This window comes from Octopus sinensis, linkage group LG19, assembly GCF_006345805.1.
Source record: "Octopus sinensis linkage group LG19, ASM634580v1, whole genome shotgun sequence".
NCBI classification, from domain to species: Eukaryota; Metazoa; Mollusca; class Cephalopoda; order Octopoda; family Octopodidae; genus Octopus; species Octopus sinensis.
Genome location: NC_043015.1, coordinates 38729802 through 38740376, shown reverse-complemented (window position 1 = coordinate 38740376; position 10575 = coordinate 38729802).

Genomic DNA, 10575 nt, shown 5'->3' with positions numbered 1-10575 from the left:
TTTATGCATGTATGTGTGTGTATGTATGTATGTGTATATATATGTACGTATGTGTGTATGTATGTACATATGTATATATGCATGCATGTATGTATGAGTATATGTATGTACACACGTATGTAGGTATCTATGTATGTCTGTGTACGTATGTATGCATGCATGTATGTGTGCATGTATGCACACATGCATACCTGCATGCATGTATGTACACATACATATATTTATGTGTGTATGCATGTATGCACACATGTGCATACATGCTTGCATGCATGTATGTATGTGCATGTATGTGTGTGTGTATGTATGTAATATAATTGTCACCCCTTCCTCCATGCCCTCGACACACAGACAACCCATTGCAATGGTACTTCAGCTCTTTGAGCTGAACACAGACTAGAAACGCATGTTGTAAGTGCAATCTCTCTAGATACAAGGTATATTTTGCCATATTTTAGTGTTTACTAAATGATAATGAGGAATATGTGTTTTATTCAATTAATTCCTTTAAATACAGATTTGCCCAAAGTAATTAATGATAAAACTGATAAACATTTACCACCCATGGATTTTTGATGGACTTCTCACTAGTATATATATATATATATATATATATATCATCATCATTTAGCGTCCACTTTCCATGCTAGCATGGGTTGGATGGTTCAACTGGGGTCTGTGAAGCCGGAAGGCCACATCAGGCCCAGTCTGATCTGGCAGTGTTTCTACGGCTGGATGCCCTTCCTAACGCCAAATATATATATATAAAGAGAGAGAGAGAGAGAGAGAGAGAGAGAGAGAGAGAGAGAGAGAGAGAGAGAGAGAGCAGTTGTATACTGTTAACTTAATGTGACAGTCCCATGAAGGGGATCATACTACTGCTATTTAGCCCTAGGAAGCATCAACGCTTCCCGTCGGCCTTGACACATTTCCTGTGTCCTTATGTCTACAAAGGGGAGACAAGCACCCCCAACAGCTAGGCCTGCATCCAGAGACATATATATATATATGTGTATATATACATATATATATATATATATATATATATAGATATATATATATAAAATTTAATAAGGGTAGAAATTGATATTAATCAATTAAAACCAGTGGCCTAGCATATTTTAAAAAAATCCGAAGATTAAAAAAATTTTTTTACATACAAAGTTTAGAGGACTGACCACTAAAAACATGGACAGCCTATATGCTACATATAGACGTCAAAATCGCCATTTTCCACGAAGACTGTGTTCTCAAGACATGTGTTCTTTCGTCGTGGAAAATGGCGCTTTTGACGTCTATATCTAGCATATAGGCTGTCCATTTTTTTAGTGGTCAGTCCTCTAAACTTATATATATATATATATATATATTATATATATATATATATATATATATACCACACACATACATGCACACATACACATACATGTACACACACACACTCACACACATATATATAAGAAGGAAAATGCACACACTTTACATAGTTTTAATATATTTTATGTTGTGTCTGTCCACCAGTTTCGCTTTCACTAATCATGACATAAAAATCGTTTTAATTATGTATTTTCCTAAGAAATCCTACGAAAATATATTAAAACAATGTAAAGTGTGCATTTTCCTTCTGTAATTTCATATGTGCATGTATATATATATATATATATATATATATATATATATAATATATATATATATGATAAATATACATATATACACATATATGAATATTTAAGTAGTTGAATGAATTATCCTAGTATGGATAATTCGGTTAACCGATACCCGGGTAGCAAATTCACGTCAGAAAAACACGGTTGAAGCTACATGCCAAGGGCAGAGATCACGTGCTTTCGTTTCATTTATTTATATATACACATATATACACACACACACACACACACACACATATATATATATATATATATATATATTATATATATATATATATATATATATATATATACCCACATACATATATATACACACACACATACATACACTCGCATATATGTATAAAGTGCTTGAAGTAGTGTAAAGATATTGTATATTGCGAAAAAGGAGGCAGTCAGAATTTTGGATAATCCTTTATTAGCGCTTTTGTTCATTTTTTGAACTTGCCAAGATAAATTATAATCACAATGGTAAAAAGAGAAACCCTTTCCCCATCCTTTATTATTATCATTATTTCTTTTTTCTCCTCTTTCTTGGTTGTCCCGAAACCCCTCTCTCTCTCTCTCTCTGTCTATTTCACCCTCACCTCCTCTTTGCTTTTCTTCCTCTCTCTCCTCCTCTTTCCTAAAGAACAAAAACAATATTGTCCTCTTCTAAACAATATCTTCTTCATATAAATGAACAACGAAGCTTTCTGTTTTTACCATTTTAAAAAAAAATTTTGTCCTGATGAATTTGAAAAAAAAAGAAAGGAAAGTGCTAATTAAGGATTAATCAAAATTCTGACTGCCTCCTTTTTCTAAATACACACACCCATTCAAACACACACACACACACACACACATGTACACATATTCACACATACAAATGTGCATATATACATACATGCAAATGATAAGCTTGAAACATATATTAGCCTATTTAGATATGCTTCTATATGCACAAGAATACATACATACATACATGCATGCATACATACATGCATGCATACATGCATGCATACATATATACATACATACATACACACACACACACACACACACACACACACACACATACATACATACATGATGGCTGCCCCCTCGTTATCGAGTATGGCCATTGCACGAAGCTTCACTGTTACTGGTGCTGTGATCGAATGTGACTTTTAGCCCAGCTAAAGATCTACAATGTCTTGTACAAAATTGGCAACTAAAACCTTTACTGGTAATAGCCGACTGTAGTTGTAACGGGACTTCATGTACCTTTGCATGTCGTTTAAGTCTTTCTGCCAAATTACACTCTCTTCCACATGCCCGACAGATATGATTAGTATGGTGTGTTACACCACCACCAGTGGCCAGGTTGTCACTCATCTGTCTCGCTTTATGACTACGAAGATGACTCTTGAGTCCAGCTTTACTGAGGCTGGGTCTTGCACAGACACATACATACATACAAACAAAAGCACCTTGTTGCTGAAATTCTAATGAAGGAACCTCGGATCAAGGTTAGAAACCGGTTCTTTCTCTAGTGGCAAGAAATCTTGAAATAAAACTGAACAATGACATACATACATGGACGTTTAGCCAAAAGTACAATAAATAGGAGCTACAGTGTCTTTTGTTCGGCTGTACACATCATTTTGTTGGGAGGAAGAAGCTTATTAAAACACATCCTGTTTAACAAAGACAATCTGTCTTTTCACTTGAGTGACATTGTTTATTGAAATATGTTTATTGCATTTATATCACACAATAAAATATACACTCACCTCATATTCATATGTATATACATACATACATACAGAGTATGTGTGTGTACATGTATGTGTGTGTGTATGTATGTTAGTATGTATATTTATATATGTGTATATGCACATGTGTGTGTGTATGTATATATATATATATATATATATATATAGAGAGAGAGAGAGAGAGATGTATACATGTGTGTAGATATGTGAGTGTAGACTCCTTCCTCTCTTTTGTCAAATCTTTCCATCCTGCTCTCCACTTCTCCTGCACTATTTCCGACACTTCAGTCGCCTTTCTTGACATTTCGGTCAGCATCCATCACTCCACTCTCACCACCTCCATCCACTACAAACACACAGACTCACACTCATACCTCAACTTCTCCTCCTCCCACCCTAAGCTCTCCATCCCCTATTCCCAATTCCTCCGTCTACGCAGGCTCTGTAGTGACCACCATGGCTTTGAGGCTCACCACTTCATCCTACATGGATATCCCCTCACCACTATCCACATCACCCTTGCCAGAGCATGTTCTGTGGAACGTGCATCTGCTCTTTCTCTCCCCACGCCTGCCCCACCATCACCCATCTCCTGTTTCCCCTCACCTACCATCCCACCACCCTACGTCTCCAACACACTATTCTCCAAGCCTTCCAGGAGCTCCAGTCCAACCCCTCCACTTCACACATCTTCCCTAACTGACCCCATCCCTCTTTCAAATGAGCCCACAGCCTATGAGACCTCTTGGTCCACAGCTTCTTCCCTAACCCAATGTCCCAACCCGGTTCATTTCCCTGCTCCCACCCACGCTGTCACACTTGCCCTTACCTCTCCAACACCACCCTCCTTACAGGCACCTATCATCGACCCTATCATATCATTGACTCCTTCACCTGCACTTCTAGCAATGTAGTCTACTGCATCTCCTGCTCTCTCTATCCTTCTTTATACATAGGTCAAACAGGATACTGCTTGGCTGACCAGTTCATGGAACACCTTTGAGACATCAGACTCAGCAACAACACCCTGGTCTCGCACCATATCCGCTCTACCAGTCATTCTTTACAACACCTGTCTATGTTTGGATTGTCCTTGCACGGGGGCCATCCAGACTCCTGTCTTCGCTGTGAACAGGGATTAATCTTCTCTCTTCACTCCTTTGTATCACATGGGCTTAACTCTCCTCCCCTCTTCATCTAACCCTCCTCCTCTCTTCCTCTCACACCTACTTCCTCCCACTGTTTATTTTGTCAATCGTAGTAGAAGAAAAATTTCAAATCAGACCATGTTAACACCAAAAATTAGTTACATCAAAAAGGTGCTTTTTTTTCTATGAAAATCCCTATTTTTTATGATTTTTTTTACTGCAGTGTCGCCATTTTTTAGTGTATTTCAACCAGAAAAATGTTCACTTAAAGAGAATAACAAGCTACATAATGCAAAATTTTTACTTTTCAAAAATTCCTATTCTAAAGGGTCGACACAAACCCGAGCAACGCCGGGCGATACTGCTAGTTTCTGTAAAAATTTTGTTTTCATGACATGTTGAAGGTGGCTTTTGCTTTGAAGTCGGTGGAGTGAAACAGACGATAGAGGGTGCGGCCCCACACTTTCATTTTCAGGACATGAATAGTGAAACAAACTTGCACAATGTATGTATGTATGTATTTGTGTGTGTGTGTATGTATGTGTGTGTATGTATGTGTGTGTGTGTGTATGTATGTGTGTGTATGTATGTATGTATGTATGAAAGATAATGGGTGAACGTATGTGTGTGTGTGTGCACAAGCTTGTTGGGTTTTATGTATCTGTATCGACACACAAACACGCACTTGCACAATAAATTTACGTATGTATTCGTGTACGTACATGTATACGAAAGATAATGGGTGTATGTGTGTGCGCTTCTATGTGTATGTATTTCTATTCACTCATACACGCACGCACACACACACACACCCATTATTTTTCATATACATGTACGTACACACATACATACATACATACACACATACATATACACACACACATACACACACATACATACATACACACACATACATACATACACACATACATATACACACACACATACACACACACATACATACATACACACACATACATACATACACACATACATATACACACATACATACATACATACATACAAACAAACAAACAAAGAAAATACCTTGTTGCTGATGTGGAAATTCTAATGAAGGAGCCTCGAATATATTTCTTTTAGAGAGCTCTTACCCCTGCTGGTGACAAAAGGCCTCTCGCTAAGAGTAAAAGGCAGACTATATGATGCGTGTGTACGTACAGCCATGCTACATGGTAGTGAAACATGGGCCGTGACAGCTGAGGATATGCGTAAGCTTGCAAGAAATGAAGCCAGTATGCTCCGATGGATGTGTAATGTCAGTGTTCATAATCGTCAGAGTGTAAGTACTTTGAGAGAAAAGTTGAACCTAAGAAGTGTCAGGTGTGGTGTGCAAGAGAGACGGCTGCGCTGGTATGGTCATGTGACGAGAATGGCTGAAGATAGTTGTGTGCAAAAGTGCTACACCCTAGCAGTTGAGGGAACCTGTGGAAGAGGTAGACCCAGGAAAACCTGGGACGAGGTGGTGAAGCACGACCTTCGAACTTTAGGTCTCACCAAGGAAATGACTGAAGACCGAGTCCTATGGAAGTGTGCTGTGCATGAGAGGACCCGGCAGGACTAGTCAGGCCATATCCCGTGGTCCCTACCTGGGACGTAGTCGATCCACCTGTGCATACCTTCCTTCTTGTGACACTTGTGAAGACCTGCTGAGGCAAGTGAAAATCAATCAAAATAGATGAACATCAATGGAATTTATATCTTTGTGGTACCAGTGCCTGTGGCACACAAGAAAACCATCCGAACGTGGCCGTAGCCAGTACCGCGTCGACTCGCCTCCGTGATGTGGGAACATGGTGGCACATAAAAACACCATCCGAAGACCCGGCAAGACTAGTCAGGTCATAACCCGTGGGCCCTACCTGGGACGTAGTCAGTCCACCTGTACATACCTTCCTTCTTGCGACACTTGTGAACCCGTGGGCCCTACCTGGGACGTAGTCAGTCCACCTGTACATACCTTCCTTCTTGCGACACTTGTGAAGACCTGTTGAGGCAAGTGAAAATCAAAACAAATCAAAATAGATGAACATCAATGGAATTTGTATCTTTGTGGTACCAGTGCCGGTGGCACACAAGAGAAAACCATCCGAAAGTGGCCGTAGCCAGTACCGCATCGACTGGCCTCCGTGCTGTGGGCACATGACAAACACCATCCGATCGTGGCCGTTCGCCAGCCTCATCTAGCACCTGTGTCGGTGGCACATAAAAACACCATCCGAAGACCCGGCAAGACTAGTCAGGCCATAACCCATGGCCCCTACCTGGGACGTAGTCAGTCCACCTGTGCATACCTTCCTTCTTGTGACACTTGTGAAGACCTGTTGAGGCAAGTGAAAATCAAAATCAAATCAAAACAATCAAAATAGATGAACATCAATGGAATCTGTATCTTTGTGGTACCAGTGCCGGTGGCACACAAGAGAACCATCCGAACGTGTCCGTAGCCAGTTCCGCATTGACCGGCCTCCGTGCTGTGGGCACGTAACAAACACCATCCGATCATGGCCGTTCACCAGCCTCATCTGGCACCTGTGTCGGTGGCACATAAAAACACCTTCCGAAGATCCGGCAAGACTAGTCAGTCCACCTGTGCATACCTTCCTCTTGTGACACCTGTGAAGACCGGTTGAGGCAAGTGAAAATCAAATCAAATCAAATCAAATCAAAATAGACAAATAGATGAACATCAATGGAATTTGTATCTTGTGGTACCAGTGCCTGTGGCACACAAGAAATCCATCAGTGCTGTAGTTAGTGTGGTGGGCACATGACAAACCCCATCCGATCGTAGCCGTTCGCCAGCCTCGTCTAGCACCTGTGTCGGTGGCACATAAAAACACCATCCGAAGACCCGGCAAGACTAGTCAGGCCATAACCCATGGCCCCTACCTGGGACGTAGTCAGTCCACCTGTGCATACCTTCCTTCTTGTGACACTTGTGAAGACCTGTTGAAGCAAGTGAAAATCAAATCAAAACAAATCAAAATAGATGAACATCAATGGAATTTGTATCCTTGTGGTACCAGTGCCGGTGGCACGTGGCACACAAGAAAACCATCCGAACGTGGCCGTAGCCAGTACCGCATCGACTGGCCTCCGTGCTGTGGGCACGTAACAAGCACCATCCGATCGTGGCCGTTTGCCAGCCTCATCTGGCACCTGTGTCGGTGGCACATAAAAACACCATCCGAGCGTGGCCGTCTGCCAGCCTCGTCTGGCACCTGTGTCGGTGGCACATAAAAAACACCATCCGAGCGTGGCCGTTTGCCAGCCTCGTCTGGCACCTGTGTCGGTGGCACATAAAATCACCCACTACACTCTCGGAGTGGTTGGCGTTAGGAAGGGCATCCAGCTGTAGAAACACTGCCAGATCTGACTGGACTGGTGCAGCTTTCGGGCTCCCCAGACCCCAGTTGAACCGTCCAACCCATGCTAGCATGGAAAGCGGACGTTAAATGATGATGATGATGATGATGACTGCCCACAAGGGGCTAAACACAGAGGGGACAAACAAGGACAGACAAAGGGATTAAGTCGATTACATCGACCCCAGTGCGTAACTAGTACTTTATTTATCGACCCCGAAAGGATGAAAGGCCAAGTCGACCTCGGCGGAATTTGAACTCAGAACGTAACGACAGACGGAACACGGCTACGCATTTCGCCCGGCGTGCTAACGTTTCTGCCAGCTCGGGCATTAGAGATACACCGGGCGAGTGTGTTTCACTATTGAAGTCATAAACACCGAAGTCAATGGGTGTGTAATGTGTGTGTGCGGGCACTGTCGTCTGCTTCCTTTATTTTTAAACCCCTTCGACACGTCATGAAAAGAAACAGATAAATAAAAGAAATAAACGAACCAGCTGTCAAATTATTGACAGCTTTGAGCCCAAATACGACTGATTGCCGGTTGGCTTTTTATGTTCTGGGTTGAAATTCCGCCGGGGTCAATTTTGCCTTTCGTACTTTCGAAATTGATAAAATAAAGTACCAGTTGAGCACTGTGATTATTGTAATCGACATACCCCAACCCCTAAAATTACGAGGCTTGTACCAAATAGCTGAAACCGTCATCTTTTTAAACGGTAGGGTGCGGTTGGAGGAAGATTTGGCTACTATTTCTAGCAAGTCGAACGACGAGATACCGGTTCCCTCACTTGCCTGTACTCAAATGCATCGCTATCGCTGATACGATCTTTAGTCTGTCCTAAAACATGTGAATTCATGAGCAAAAGAATTTTGTCCTTTACCATCCCAACTTTTAATAAGTTCAAGTCTATTTTATATAATACAGGGTGATTAAAAAGTCTCCATACATACGAAATTTTTTTTTCTTTTTAATAAGAAATAGCTTATTAGATCCCCTGATCTGACCCCTCTTGATTTTTATCTTTGGGGGCATTTGAAAGGAATGGTGTATCGCGAAAATAAAATAAAACAAATCGTTTGAAGGAATGCACCACCAATTCATTTGCACACACCAGATGTACTTTTACGAGTTCACAACGAATGGGGTAGACGTATTGTAATGTGTATTTGAAACAATGGTAATAAATGTTACAAAAAAAACCTATTTCTTATAAGAAAAATAAATTGTTCCTATGTATGGCGACTTTTGAATCACCCTCTTAAATAAGACGGCTGAGTGCAACTTGAGAGAGATTTGGCTTATTTATAACTAGTTTGATAGGAATTACCTAGTCTTTTTTATAGAATTAAGTCAAAATGATAAGAATATGTGGAACCATAAATGAAGGAAATTTTAATGAATTTGCGTGTCATCATGGAAGAGCGTCTTCTACAGCCCCGTCCGAGTAGACGGAAACTATGCGAGATTGCGCTTGTTTGTCCCTCACCACCGGTGTTGGTTTGTTTACGCTTCCATATCTTAGCGGTTTGGCAAAAGATATCGATAGAATAAATATCAGACTTTAAAAAAAAAAGAAACTCAGAATTAATTGAGCTGATTTGTTTGACAAAACTCTTCGAAATTGTGCCCCAGCAAGGCCGCAGTCCAATAACCGAAATAAGTGAAGGATAAGCCGTGCTGATGGGAACAATGATTTCTAAAATGAATAAGTTCCACTTAAATAGTTATATATATATATATATATATATATTATATATATATATATATATATATATATATATATATATATATATATATATATATATATATAAGGCGGTACCCCAGCATGGCCGCACTCTAGTAACTAACAGAAGAAAAAGATAATAAATAAATAAATAAGAGATGGGGAAACGACACGGAAATTTTAATTTAAAATTGAATATTGAAAAGAATCCGACACTAGTTTGATCTGATTGAATATTGAATTAAAATAAAGAGTGACTAAAATAATTTAAGTAATTCGAATAAATATCTAGTATCCTCCATCGACTGCGTGAAAAATTAATAGTGAAGTGGGGCAAAAAAATACAAAACCAGGATTGTTATTCAGCTGCTAAATAAATATAAATGTGAAAAAAAATCCTAACCCACTTCATTCAACACGCACAAACACACACACATTTTTCAAAGGGTTTAGCCCCTGCTTTCCTTTTTAAAAAATCTTGACCGCTATTTAATGAAGTGAATAGTTATTATTATGGATTTCTCGTCACTAATGGTGAAATTTTAATTAATTAATTTCCAGGATTAACGCAACTATGCTTAGCGACTACTTTACTATTACATTTTCAGCCAGAGGACTTCCCTGGGTATTTCACTCCTCATTCCCCCCCTCTTCTTCTCAACAACGGATATCATCCTACTATTTCCTCCTCCCCTCTTAATTCTCCCGCCATCGCTACATTTTTTTGTCTTCTCTTCGTTACTATCTCTCTATTTATTCTTACCTCTCCTCATCTCTTTCATTAACCTTCCTCCCTTAATTACTTATAAACTATCAGTCTCTTTACTTTCCTTTACGTGCGTGTGTGTGTATGTGTGTGCGTGCATTTGCTTCTGCATAATTCTCTTAGTCCCTCCTCTCTCCCTTCCTCGCT